This window comes from Melospiza georgiana, chromosome 14, assembly GCF_028018845.1.
Source record: "Melospiza georgiana isolate bMelGeo1 chromosome 14, bMelGeo1.pri, whole genome shotgun sequence".
In the NCBI taxonomy this organism is placed as follows: domain Eukaryota; kingdom Metazoa; phylum Chordata; class Aves; order Passeriformes; family Passerellidae; genus Melospiza; species Melospiza georgiana.
In genome coordinates this window covers 4,165,213-4,179,634 of record NC_080443.1, presented here as the reverse complement: position 1 = coordinate 4,179,634, position 14,422 = coordinate 4,165,213, and the positions used below count along the sequence as shown (strand labels likewise).

General features: G+C 40.4%; 1 protein-coding gene across 1 annotated transcript in view; it reads right to left on the bottom strand.

Moving 5' to 3' along the window:
- CDH8 (cadherin 8) overlaps window positions 1-14,422 on the bottom strand; it is a 165,589-nt gene that overhangs the window by 16,361 nt on the left and 134,806 nt on the right. The gene's annotated exons all lie outside the window — the stretch shown is intronic.

Sequence of the window (14,422 nt, the reverse complement as noted above, 5' to 3'; positions counted from 1 at the left end):
GAAACTACATCACCAGCTCAGAAGTTTAGAGTTCTCATGAAATCAAAGGTTGAGTGAGGTGGGAAAGAACCTCCAGAGATCATCTGGTCCAACCCTGCTCACCACAGCTACCCAAACCCCAGGACCTTGTCCAGCTGCCTTCTGAATATCTCCAAGGATGGGAGTTCTAAAAGTAGTAAAACAATTGTATTCACAATAGAAATATAACTGTGATAAAAGAAAAGGCATATTATTCAGTGTTTCTCTTCATCCCATGAAGAGAAGTTATGAGGTATAAATATATAAAGAATCTGCAAGCCAAGAGAACACCTTGCAAATGGTTCCTTGTTGTCTTCTAATTTGTCATGAAGAGTCTGATAAAGTACAAGTGAAGTGTTTAGGCAGAAGCTGCAGTAGAAATACAAAGCATGATCACATAAAAATATTAGAAGAGATGGGGATTCTACTGGCAGAGGAAAATACATCTCATTATGCCAAAAAGACCTCTGTGATCATGAAGAAAAAACACATAAAGTTTAAATAACATATGAAAAAACATATAAAGGTGAGCAGAAAAACCCCAATAGATACTTTGAGAAAGTTATGTTTCCTTACAAGGAAAAAAAATTATGAAAAACATTTTTAGTTTAGAAAAAGCTATGGTCTACATATGAATTTTTGAAGCAAGTGGTTCTGCTAGACAGACTGTATTAGAACTCTATAAAGTTTTTAGCAACTATATCTTTTGATTTTGCCTGTTAGTACAAAAAAGGCACAAGACAAGAAAAAGCTGATTTCTTATAATTTTTTTTTCTCATTTAAAAATAGAAAACATTAGTACAAAGAAGCAATAACAATGTGGATTAGATTAAATGATACAGAAGGAGATGTCAGGGTAGAACTGAGGTAAACTACCTCCCTCTGTGTTCAGTGTTGCAGCTCATATCAAAGCTGCCACCTGCCATCAGACTGGGCTCCACCATCTCCTCCCCTCACAATTCCTCATGTTTCCTGTCTGGGATTTCCAGGAGAATCCAAAATACCCCTCCCTTAGAGCACTCCTGAAACTCAGCCTTTACCAGCCCCTCTTCTCACAGCTCTGCAGCGTTTGCACAGCACAACAGCAACACAGTGATTAAATGTTTTATCCAAATTCATAGAGGAAAGCCATAGCCAAGCTAAACAGAAATGTTCCAAACTCCAGAACAATTCCTCAATCAAAAATCCATCACTCCTGTAGAGTGCTCTGAGATCGCAAGGTCTTAATCTTTGTTGGGGGAGCACTGCATAATTTACAGGAGGGTCACAGGTAATGGATGAAAAGGTTATAGAAAGTGACAGGACCCAGCTAAGCAAGGTTAGGGAGCAACAAGTTGGAAAAGCCTACATGAATTAGTTTTATTTTGTATTATTTCCAACAAGCTCTATTTTAGCTTCAGTTTTAGGTTAGACTGAATGAGAGTTTCATAAAGAAAGAAAGCCGAAAAGTTTTACCTGTGTTTATGAAAGCGATGTGAAATTGTTATGTCATTAAAGAGAAGAAAAAGTTCAGTGTTCATGTTCAAACAGCCCAATATTCTTAGAAGAGAGCAGAAAGCTTTCATCAGCATTCAGAGATTACTGTTGGTGCTCCTTTTAAAGTTTGGGACTTCAACCCAAACTCTACTCAAAACTCCACCACAAGGATTTCATTCCTGATTCAGTTCTCAGAGTCAGATTACATAAAACCCCAATCCTACAGAGTTACAATTACTGTTTAGGCATGAACACAGTCTTAGCCTACAGCCAGAGTGCAGTTTGCCAGTCTGAGCCCAGGGTTAGTCAGGCCAGGCTGGGGGCTCAGCCTTTGCTCTCTGAACACGGGCACAGAGCTCCCACTGCTTCCCTGATTCCCACATCCATCAGTTACCTTTGGAGGACCCCACGAGCTCCTCCTCTTCAGTGCCATCAAGCAGACATCTGGTCCTTTTCTTCAAGTTCTATTTATCTCTCCCTAACAAGCTGCCTTATTATCTCACTTCAAACAGGGGCCCATCTTCACTCCCTCTCTAATCAGTGCTGATTACCAAGTGTGCACATCCTATCATTTTAGGATATGCAAACTCTCTCCCCAGACTAGACAGGTCAACTGATGCATTTCATTTCTTTGCTGTGTTTGGCTCAATGTGTAAGATCTTTCCATTCAGTCAAATCATGTATTCTACCTCTTCCCTGCCCTCTGAATGCATTGCCTTCTAGGCAGATTTATTATATAAATATTACATGCTAATAATTACATAAATATGTTACTAATTACTGGCTGCTTGCCAAATAAAGTACGTCCTAATTAGACAGAATTAAATGAAGACCAACAAAGTGACATATTTTACAACAAGATCACCCATAAAAATTACAAAATCAGGAGTTGATGGGGAAATAACCTAAGTGGTACAAACCCCCCCCCAAAAAAATAGTTTTGTCTCCCTTATTCTCTAAAGGCTTATGTTGGAAGCTGTAGTAAAAAAATCTCCTGTTTCCTTCAGTGTGTCACTGCTGTACTTGCTGTGACAGAGAAATACAACCAGTTCTTAAACAGTCACCTCCTCAAAATGAGTAAGGAGGAGATAAAAGGGTATGTAAAATATAAAATATAAACTTATTTGAGCACCCCAGACAGGTTCAGGAAAATGCAGAGACAGAATTCACATAATAATCAATGTTATGGTCACCCTGCAGGAACAATGGCTGTGATTCCAACAGTAACTCCTTCATTGTGTAAAACACTTGTTGGGTTGGTTCAAAACAAGATACAAATTAGAACATGATCTGAGCCTTTTAAACTCACATTATAATGTCAGTTGTGTAATAATTAATCAGATAAGCCTTAAAGCTAAGTGTGAAAGATAAACACCTTCTATTTTTAATGGAGCATCCACGTGCAAATAGTCTGATACAATTGCAAAAGGAGATTTTTCCTAATCAAAGGGAAAAGTAACAGTTAAGAGGTGATAATTCCTGCTTACATTTTTTTCACTTTTAGCCTGTTTATCCCTCCTCTAGTAGAACAGTGTTGGTGGTCTTTTAATCTTTACTGCAACTGAAAGTTTAAAATGAGACTCCTATCTAGTTTCTCATTAATTGACAAAAGTGCAATTAGAGCAACTACTAAATTAATTCCTCCTTAAGAGTCTGCATTTAGGATACGATAAAACAAAGAGCTATTCCATAATGAGAGCAACCAAGAAATTTACAAAGAGGGAGAGAAGGGGAAAATAAAGAAGGAAAAGGGAAGGAGGGAGGGAGGAAAGGAAGAGACGAGGGAAGGAAGGGAGGGAAAGAGAGAGAGAAAGAAAAAAATAAAGAGAAAGAGAGAGAGAAAGAAAAGAAAGAAAGAGAGAGAGAAGCGGAAGGAAGGAAGGAAGGAAGGAAGGAAGGAAGGAAGGAAGGAAGGAAGGAAGGAAGGAAGGAAGGAAGGAAGGAAGGAAGGAAGGAAGGAAGGAAGGAAGGAAGGAAGGAAGGAAGGAAGGAAGGAAGGAAGGAAGGAAGGAAGGAAGGAAGGAAGGAAGGAAGGAAGGAAGGAAGGAAGGAAGGAAGGAAGGAAGGAAGTGGCGGAAGGAAGTGGCGGAAGGAAGGAAGTGGCGGAAGGAAGTGGCGGAAGGAAGTGGCGGAAGGAAGTGGCGGAAGGAAGTGGCGGAAGGAAGTGGCGGAAGGAAGTGGCGGAAGGAAGTGGCGGAAGGAAGTGGCGGAAGGAAGTGGCGGAAGGAAGGAAGGAAGTGGCGGAAGGAAGTGGCGGAAGGAAGTGGCGGAAGGAAGTGGCGGAAGGAAGGAAGGAAGGAAGGAAGGAAGGAAGGAAGGAAGGAAGGAAGGAAGGAAGGAAGGAAGGAAGGAAGGAAGGAAGGAAGGAAGGAAGGAAGGAAGGAAGGAAGGAAGGAAGGAAGGAAGGAAGGAAGGAAGGAAGTGGCGGAAGGAAGTGGCGGAAGGAAGTGGCGGAAGGAAGTGGCGGAAGGAAGTGGCGGAAGGAAGTGGCGGAAGGAAGTGGCGGAAGGAAGGAAGGAAGGAAGGAAGGAAGGAAGGAAGGAAGGAAGGAAGGAAGGAAGGAAGGAAGGAAGGAAGGAAGGAAGGAAGGAAGGAAGGAAGGAAGGAAGGAAGGAAGGAAGGAAGGAAGGAAGGAAGGAAGGAAGGAAGGAAGGAAGGAAGGAAGGAAGGAAGTGGCGGAAGGAAGTGGCGGAAGGAAGTGGCGGAAGGAAGGAAGTGGCGGAAGGAAGGAAGTGGCGGAAGGAAGTGGCGGAAGGAAGTGGCGGAAGGAAGTGGCGGAAGGAAGTGGCGGAAGGAAGTGGCGGAAGGAAGTGGCGGAAGGAAGTGGCGGAAGGAAGTGGCGGAAGGAAGTGGCGGAAGGAAGTGGCGGAAGGAAGTGGCGGAAGGAAGTGGCGGAAGGAAGTGGCGGAAGGAAGTGGCGGAAGGAAGGAAGGAAGGAAGTGGCGGAAGGAAGGAAGGAAGTGGCGGAAGGAAGGAAGGAAGGAAGGAAGGAAGTGGCGGAAGGAAGGAAGGAAGGAAGTGGCGGAAGGAAGGAAGGAAGGAAGTGGCGGAAGGAAGTGGCGGAAGGAAGTGGCGGAAGGAAGTGGCGGAAGGAAGTGGCGGAAGGAAGTGGCGGAAGGAAGGAAGGAAGGAAGGAAGGAAGGAAGGAAGGAAGGAAGGAAGGAAGGAAGGAAGGAAGGAAGGAAGGAAGGAAGGAAGGAAGGAAGGAAGGAAGGAAGGAAGGAAGGAAGGAAGGAAGGAAGGAAGGAAGGAAGGAAGGAAGGAAGGAAGGAAGGAAGGAAGGAAGGAAGGAAGGAAGGAAGGAAGGAAGGAAGGAAGGAAGGAAGGAAGGAAGGAAGGAAGGAAGGAAGGAAGGAAGGAAGGAAGGAGGTACTTAGGGATAAAATCCAAATATAGTCAAACCAAAACAAAAGGTTACCATGAGGTGAACACAGAAGAACTTCTTAGATGCAATATGAATCTGCTGGGTAATATATTGAGGTGGTGATGGGGCAGAGGTTCAACCAGAACCTTTGGCCTCAGTACATCATTCCTCCTACTCAGAATTAAATCCATTTCCAGGAAGTCAAACATAGTCAGTGCAAATGTCCATGAACATTTCCACCCCAGAAATTGCTTTTTGCAGAAAACCTAGAGGAATCACATGTACCCATCAAGCCAGGAGTAGTACTTAGAAATCTCTGAACTCTTTCAGAAGGTAGCGCTTAAAAATCTGGAAATTTATCTCCAAATATTATATATTCACTTAGCTATAAATACTACTATGAAATACTTCTAAAGTCCTAGAATATGATAATCATGGGTGCTGTGAGTTTTTAAGGAGTCGTGTTAAGGCACTTAGGGAACCTTTGATTAAAGGCTGGTGGAGCAATGTTTCACAAAATCCCAGGCTGGGTGAGGCTGGAGGGGCTGCTGTGGTGGCACCTCCCTGCTCCAGCAGGGCCATCCCAGAGCCCAGGGCACAGCAGTGTGTCCGTGTGGCTCTGCAGTGTCCCCAGGCAGGAGATGATGTCCCCAGGGCTCAGGCCCTGCCCATTGATGAATTCCAAGGAGTTGGTACTGCAGATCCTACTGCTGTTAGTGCAGAAGTTCTGCACTCAGTAAGAACACCACCCTTCTGCCTGCAAAGCAGTTCAGTCTTGAGACCTTGATTTAATGTCTATTTTCCCATTATGTGTCTGAAATTAAGTCACACTGAAGATTCAATTTGTTTTTCTCTGCTATTTCTTTCATCCATGTTCCATGTTATTACTGAACCAGACAGATTTTCAAGCTAACTTACTGACCAAATTCTTTTGCTCTCCTGTTTTGTTTTCATAACTTTTTATCCCTTACTCGCTCTTCTTTAAATTTATTATGAAATTAATGCAACAAACTGGAAAAGAGAGCTAAGGACGTTACACTACCGAGCTTGATGAAACTCCTACAGCAGGAAAATTCACAGCTGTCCAATCCATTCCCTCATCATGAGTAAGCACTGTCATGCATATGGTGCACAACACTGACCTCAGATCTTTTTCACTCAGATTGCATCTGGTTCTCAATTAGTTTGATTTATAAAATGAAACATAATTGACGTCTTGGCAACATTCTGTTGCTAGCAGCACAAATAATAAATTAAGAGCGAGTGAAGTAAAAGTCTCTTTAGTCATGTATGCATAATGGCAGGCTGCATGTATTTGGGATTAGCTGGGTCTCATCACCCTCACTGGAAGCTGTTTGGGGCTGGGTCATGTTTGCACTAATGCTCTGCAATAACTCTGTAATTGTGTTTGATTCAAATGACCAAAAAAAGGCAGTCTCTGAAAGGATGGGATGCTGTGGGAATCAGTCTGATTTTCCAGTGTGCATATACAACTCCTCTGTAGCTGTCTGAAAGCCTGCATTTGGGAGGCTTGGAAAGAAGTTGTCACCACAGAGCTCAAGTGAACCAGGAGGGAAAGGTTAAACAGCATTTGGAACAGAAGCTCCCAGGAAACACTTTTGCCAGGGCAAAACTGTGAAAAGTACAGAGGGGCTGAAGAGGAGCTGGAGGTGCCTGCAAGAGGACAATCAGCTTACCAGATGGCCCCCTCCTTGCTGGTTCATCCATCAGCTTGGCCTGTCCAGTCCAGTGAAGACTTGATGGATCACCTCTGGCTTAGGGCGAGGAGAGAGGGAATCTGTCTGGAGTCCTGCATCCTGAATACAGGAGAGGAGTGAATAAGGATTCAGGTGGACAGAACAGACAGAAGGGTCACAGGGTGGAGGAGCTGGCAGCTGAGTTAGCCTCTGAAGAGTTGATCTTAATTCTCTGTTTCTGCTGTGTGCACCAAGAAGGAGTCACCTCTTTAGCCTATTGAAGTGGTGAAAAGCACACAACCACTGTAAGAAGCTGAAATCACCCAGGCAGGGGTGAAACGTGTTTGCAGGAGAACTGCACTGACTCTTCACCTGGTTTGTGGCTCTGCATGCAAGAAGAAAGCCAGGAAAGACAGCAGAAGCAGGTGTCAGTGAAGGACAAAGGATTGGAGTGGAAAAATGCTGGCTTCCCATCTACAGTAATGCAATCACTTCAGAAAACAACACCACAGTCATCCCTGCCAGGGAAGTTGTTTCAAATCTCACTCAACTGATAGTCAACATCAAGGAAAAACAGAACTTGAGGGAACAACAGAACACAGCTGATAGTGATTATAGTAAAGAAAAAAAAGGGGGAAAGGAAGCAGAAAGTTATCAGCAGAAAGACACTGAGAATATTGGCACCAGCATTCTCAGCTAGGTGAGACCAACACTGCAGTGCCAGGGAAAAGTGTAGCCTTGCTAGGAATAGTAGGCAGGAGTCAGATCTATCACTTCAACTGCAATGTAAAACCAGTGAAAATGGAAATTCATCCACTGCCTGGCAAGACAGAACCTCTGAGCACTACTGGAATGTACTGGGGTCCCTTGGGAATATTATCATTATCTTGGAATTCTACCAAGTCTTCTAGAATTTGAGAATAATCCAAAGATGTATAACACTGATTTCCTCCTCACAGAGCTCATCACTTGTCACTGAGAAAGGGCTCCTCTCTTTCAGTTCTTAGGCACAGTCCTACTTCACAGGATGACATTACATCTTAGAATTGTCAGATATGCAAATGAGAAAATTGATTACTTTTCTCACAAAGGATGATCTAGCATGTTTTCTGATCCAAAGCAGTTTCAGGCAGGTGAATTGTCTAAGGACCAAGGATAAAGGAACCTGAGTATAATAAATAAAGAACTGCATGAATTATTTCAGGGTCTTACCACTTGCCACCCAATGCACAACCACTCACTCCAGCAAAGCTGTTTGGCTGGTTGAACATCCCTTTTCTCATATTAATGGAGAGGAAGGTTGAATCAGTCCTGTCCTTTCCATGCTGTCCCTGTCTGGTGCCACAGTGTCCCCAGGTCCCCTCCCAGCCCCACCATAATCCTGACGCATTTTCCAGCAGCAGAACAAGGCACACCAGACACATAATTCATAAAAGGGGGCTCAATAGTTTAGGATAACTTGCAGGCCATCAGTAGACTGTGTTACTTCAGGCCTGTAAATCACATTTTGTTTTTAGCTGAGAAAGGCAAGTATGCATCCAAAATATAATTAAGTATTTTTAGGAAAAAAAAAATAATGCCAAATTATTCTTAATTCACAGAATTACATGGTTTCATAGAATGTAGTTACCTTAACTACCACATTATTTATTTTGATAATATTTAGACCTTCCTACTCAGCAAAATAACATTTTTATGCTTTGTTTTAATTTACTTAACTTAAAATTTCTAATAGAAGCAAAAAATGAACATATTGAACAAAATCTTTCAACCACGCTACAAAGGAAACATTTCAATAATTTTGTATTAGCAATTTCATTATTAACTCTATTATTCATAAAAAAATCAATAAACTGAGGTTCTTCTGGCATGCACAGGTTATAAAAATGTTGAACTTTGCTATTTAACAACTCCAGTTTAAATGCCATGCTGAGAATAAGATTGATAGTATGATATTTATAATACATTTTTCACACTATGAACACTCCTGGAGAAACATGATGTGTGCCTGTGGATGGCAGATCCTGACACACCAGTGCCAGATAATAGGGTACTTTGTGTTTGTTATTTTTTAATACATTGCAATGCTTTATTTTTATCTCTGCTCCTTTCACACTGCTTGCACCTTGTTTTGCAAGTATTCCTTGTGATTTCTGGTGACAAAAACCACATCTATTAAAAGAGATGTTGATCAATGCTTTTCCTTAGATTATGCCTCATATTCCTTTACATCTTCTGGATGTTATTTCATACCACTAATATTGACAGATGGTAGAAAAATAATAACTTATAAGATGCAAGACTGAGCACATCACTTAATTTGAAGAAAACCACTAACAAGGATGTGATTTGGAATGTTTTGGAGTTTGAAAGTCTAATTACTGATATAGAAAAGAAACGAGGATGATAATTAAACCCATTAGAAATACATAAGCATGTGCTTTCCCTCGAGCAGTGCCATTGTGGAACAGCCTCTGGCACGTGGCAGCTGGGCCACAAAGCTTCCCAAAATTGCCTGAAACTGCAGCAATGTGTGAGGATGTGCTGCTCACATCCAAGGCACTGTTTGGGTGCTGTGATTCTGGATGTTCACTGCACATCCACCCAGAAATGATGGGCTTAATGATGTCCTTGCTCTGGCAATTTGTACCTGGGGTCAGGGGGTTAACTTTGAAATTGGGCAAAGTGAAAGCAGGGCAATGAAACAGAGGAGTCACCTCAGAGCTCCCTGAGAGATACATTTGGAGAGAAAAGTCAGTCAAAAACACAGAAGGAGCTTCAGCTGGCAGCTGAGACAATGGCAGAGAGACTTATCCAGAAATGCCAAAAGAAACTGTTTCAGGGAAAGACTTATTTTAACACATGAGAGTTACTCTGGTGGGAACAAAAGACTCACCCTCAAGGTATGTATTTGACAGAAGCTGCTAAAAATACTTTGATGAAAAAAGCTGGGGAAAAAATCCAGGTTTTATTGTATTAAAAACGCAGTGACAGAGAAGAACTTTAACAAAAAAGTGATAATAATTTGTCTTATTATTTGGGATGTCTAAAAGTGCTTGCATGTAATAGTTTTCCTCAGCTATTGTGAAAATTTAGAAATATTTGGTTTCTAATGATAAAGAGGTGATGAAATATAAAATAATCCATAATATACAAAGGCATGCAAGCCAGTGATTGAAGTGATTTTACCAGGCCATTTCCTTTAAAACACCTGACACAGTGCCTGCACTTTCAAAGCAGCACAAGGAGGACATAAGCAAGATTTAACTTGAAGGAAAGAATGAAAGAAATGGACATTTAAACATGATCACTCTTGGAGCTGTTATATGTGTCATAGATTTAACAAACTAAGTGTAGCTGAGTATAAATATTAAGCTTGTTAGAGAGAATCAACAGAACAGTTCATCACTGAGGCAGATTTATAATTCTTCAATTAAAAAATAAACAAATACATTTTACTATGCACTCATTAGAATCAGGACCAAACTCAGAGCTCAACTTGCCAGATGGACATTGAATATTTGAGGAGAGAGGAGACTGATCACTGATAATCAGCCTGTTACAAGCCAAATCAGGCTATTGGATTTCTGCAGGAATATGAGCTCATGCCAGTAAGGTTCTTAACCCAAAGCTAAGCCCTGGCCATAAACCAGGCAACCCCAGGACTGCTCTGCTACATAAGCCCTACAAGAATTATGGAATATCCCATTTATCCAGGAAAGATAAATTCTCCTCTCAGAAGAATTACTGCATCCAAAGGCACTGTGGAATGTCCAATTTGAGGTTTATTCCATTAGGAAACAGATTCTGGCATCAGAAAAATGGAATAGCAATGGCAACTTCTCGTGGGAAAAACTTTAGGTCTCGTTATGGCAAAGATGTGTTTGGTAGTTTTTGACAGTAAAAATTGCACTGGCAGCATATCAAAATGTTTGCATGTGTGAAAATGCTCCTATCACAGAGTTCTGTTCTCACTTGAACAATCTAAGGGAACCTGAAGGATTCAATGCTGAAAACAGGTATTGCTGTGAGAGGGTTGTTGGGATGCAGAGAAGATTTTAGGTAATACTCTGTGAAGACCATTCACCTGAAAAAAAAGCTGTCAACAAATTCTAATTCCATTTCCAGAGGTCTAATTTCCGTTTTCTGATGCCATGACAGTACAAAATCCTCATCAGTTGTCTAGATTCCTGTCAGTTTTATGTCATTTATTGTGAGCCTACAGTTTTTTTGGAAGGGTTAATTCTAGTCAGTCTACAACACATTGCTAGAGTGTATCAACACTTGTCTAAACATGAGATATTTTCATCTGAAATTTGAGGTTTTTCTGGTTCGAGGTTTCTCAGACACACCACACAAAACACGGATTTTCATTTTTTTTCCTGCTTCTGTTCCTATGCAGAAAACCCAGCAGAAAAGCACGTGAAAAGTGCCCAGAGATTCAGTCAGGAGTTTCTGCAGTCAGGGACTTGTTATGTCACAAAGTCACAGGTTTAGTCACAGGTCTAACACAGAAAACATGACATGATTTTCATCTAGCATTAACTTCTTATATATATTTTTTATATAACTCTATTATTTCTCTTGAGAGGGGATAAAGGTTTTTGCACCTGGCAATCCAAGAGCTCAGCATGCCTTGATTACAGCTGGAGAGGGCATGATTGCCTGGATTTGGATTATCACTCACTGCCCAGGAACCCAAGGCACTAAACCTACAAATCCCACCAGTAATGGACATCTGAGCTCAGGAAAGGACAGAAGAAAAGCATCAGTAGATATGGAAAATAAAGATGGCTAAGAGATGATCTACACATATTCAGTGAGATGCATGATGGAATTTAAATTTACATTTTTTACATTATTTACATAAACTCACCACAGCCTCTACAGTTTTGGATATCTTGTCTACAGAGGGAATATGGAAATTTATAATAGGGAAATTAATATCAAAAATAATATGGAAAAATTAATGTGGGGGAAATAATATGGAAATTAATATGGAAATTCAACAAACCAAGCAAATGAAGAACACCAGCGCACCATTTCAAGGCACAGATCCTGCTGTGAGCACAGCATAATGTCTATATATGTAATAAAATAAGCATAACTTCTATATATGTAATAAAATATTCTGAGAAGTGTTTTGGGGTTTTTGGAGTTTATTTTTTTTTTTTTTTGGTTGGTTGGTTTTTTGGTTGTTTGTTTGTTTTTTTTGTTTTTTTTTGGTTTTTTGTGGTTCCTGCTGAAGATACCTGTTGTGTCACTTAGTTAAACACATTTCTCAACAACATGGCCAATCATAATATTTGCAGAGCATGTCAGCAGCACAGTTAATTACTGACTATCAGGGGAAGTTGCCTTAGGGTGATCTGGAAGGTTTGAAAAACAGAATCAGCCTGTGTGCAACAAGCTAAATTGATTAATGGTTATGCTTATGTTCTACACAGGAAGGCAACATTCCAAATCACAGACATCTTATGAATTCTTTGGCAGGAGGTACAGAAAGAGGGCACTGCAGCTTTTTCTCCTGGCAGCGAGAGACACACCAATGTCACCACATTCAATGTCATCATTCCACGGTGGCCAAATGCCACACAGTTACCTAAAGCACAAGACAACTCAAAAGAGCAATATCATTTCTTGAGGAGAAGTACTTCTGTTTATCTCAACCCTCAAGACAATTTTGAATTTTGAAGAAAAGCAAAGTACTAAAAATTATTTAAATAAAGAGATGTGCTAAGTCTAGCAAGTAAAAATTGGGTTTCTACAGGAGGCTTCCTGAGAAAATGCAGTCCCTGTGTGGTGTTCACCAATTGACAGCATTTCTTCAGTAGCCATAAAGTTTCTGTTGCCTTGAAGAATTAATTTGGTAGGAATTCATTAATCTGAGAGAAAATTAAGGCTGAGGACACAGGAAGATGTCGAGGATTTTGGCCACCAGTGTGAGGGAATGTTTTTCTGTTCCAAGCTTTACTGTGTTGAGCATCAATCTGATCTCCAGAAAGGAAAGGAGAGTTTGTTACAGACATTTTCTTACAGTTCCACACCACACCAGCTTGGTTATGGACAGCCCAGACACTCAGTAATACAAAAAAAAGGAGAAATTTGACTTGTGAATTCAGGGTTTTTTAGGGATATTGCTCTCTTTCAACATGAATAATCACTCATGCTTATCTGGCAGATACATTCAAGACAAAGTCATGGTCAAGTTCATTGTTTAAGTGGCATAACTAAATAAAGACTTACTGAAGATCTATGATGTTTAAAGGCCATAAAACTCACCTCAGCCAAATGATACCCTGATTTTGGCTCTGACAGAAGTATTTGCTTCCTGTGGGAGATCATGTTCTAACATCAACTGTGCACAGCACCCCTGACTGAGCAACCTTGATAGACAAGGATGGCATGCATAGTTGGAATTTTATTACTGGATACTGGAGGATTGAATCAGAAAAGTCTCTTCAAGCAGATTTTTAATTTCAAGAGATTTCAGGTGGTTGTTTTAAGAGGATTTTCACATTTAACTGATTCAAACACATTAAAAACTTCATAAAACTGAGTGACAATGATGTAACAAAATTGGACTTATTTTTCTAAACCTTGTTGCATAGAAAGTTTCCTCACTCCCACTCAGCTCAGGACTCATTTTGCCATTGTCTGTGAGTAGGAGCAGGAGTGGGTCTTAAATAGGTAACAGATTGGAAGGACAAGGGTAATTAGCAACGTGAGCTCAGTATTTAAACATGAAGAGAAATGCTAAGATCTTTTTTACTTTGTCATGCTGTGCCAAGCAAACCACCTCACATTTAGGATGCTTAATTCAATTTGTGTTACACTGCTGATGATTATGAAATGCATTTTGAAGAGATTTGTTTTATCTTCTCCAGAAAACACACAGAGACTCATTTACTACAAGAAAATAGAGATATAAGTAGAGACACACTTTGTGAATGCTAGAAGAGAAAAACACATCTAAAGAAAAGCAAAATAAAGGTTATATTTAAGCAGATTTAAGAATTTAGGTGCAGTGTCATTTAGCAAAACAGTGTCATCATGATTCTAGGTTGGAACAGATAGAATAAAAAAATGCAAACAGCGTTTCCTCTTTAATTGACATTTCATGTATTGCTTTTACACCCCTGCACATACAGCACAAACATTCATCTTCCTATTAGTAATGGACTAAACAGGGCTTTACTTTCTTACAATTTCAAATAAGAAACTGAATTTGACCAGCATTCCTGGCAGGGTGTGCATTATTAAAAAGAGCCAAGATAAAACAACTTTGCTGAATATTCAACTACAAACACATGGAGCACTCTTTACAGCATTCTTGGGATCAGCCCTAGCTCCTTCTCTCCTGACCTTCAAACTGATCTGTGTGCCAAAGAATAGGATCAGTATAAATTTATTGCCCAACAATATTAAATGGGTCTTTTTTTCCCCATCACATGTGAATGGTCCCTTCTACAGCCCTGTAAAATGACATTTTGCCCTTCCAGAAGTGCTCCAAAGCACAGGGACTCAAAGTGCCCTTCTGGGCTTTGCTGACCTAAGGGATTTCTCTTTCTAGCAAAAGCTCCTCACCAAAATACTTTGGAACCTTTATACACACAACAAACAGGCTGAAAAGGTGCTTTCTTTGGGAGATTTAGTAGATACTTAATTTTATGTTCCCATCCATAAACACTCAATGTAGGAATCAACATTTATTTACCAACATATTTTCAGATTTTCATCTTAGACCATATCTCTGGAATTTCAAATTAATAGGAATAATACAGAAAGTAAATCCATCCTTTCATTTTATTTAAGCCAGTGAGCTGTTTTCTGGATCTAAATTCCACATTCATTTCACTTGCTTCTT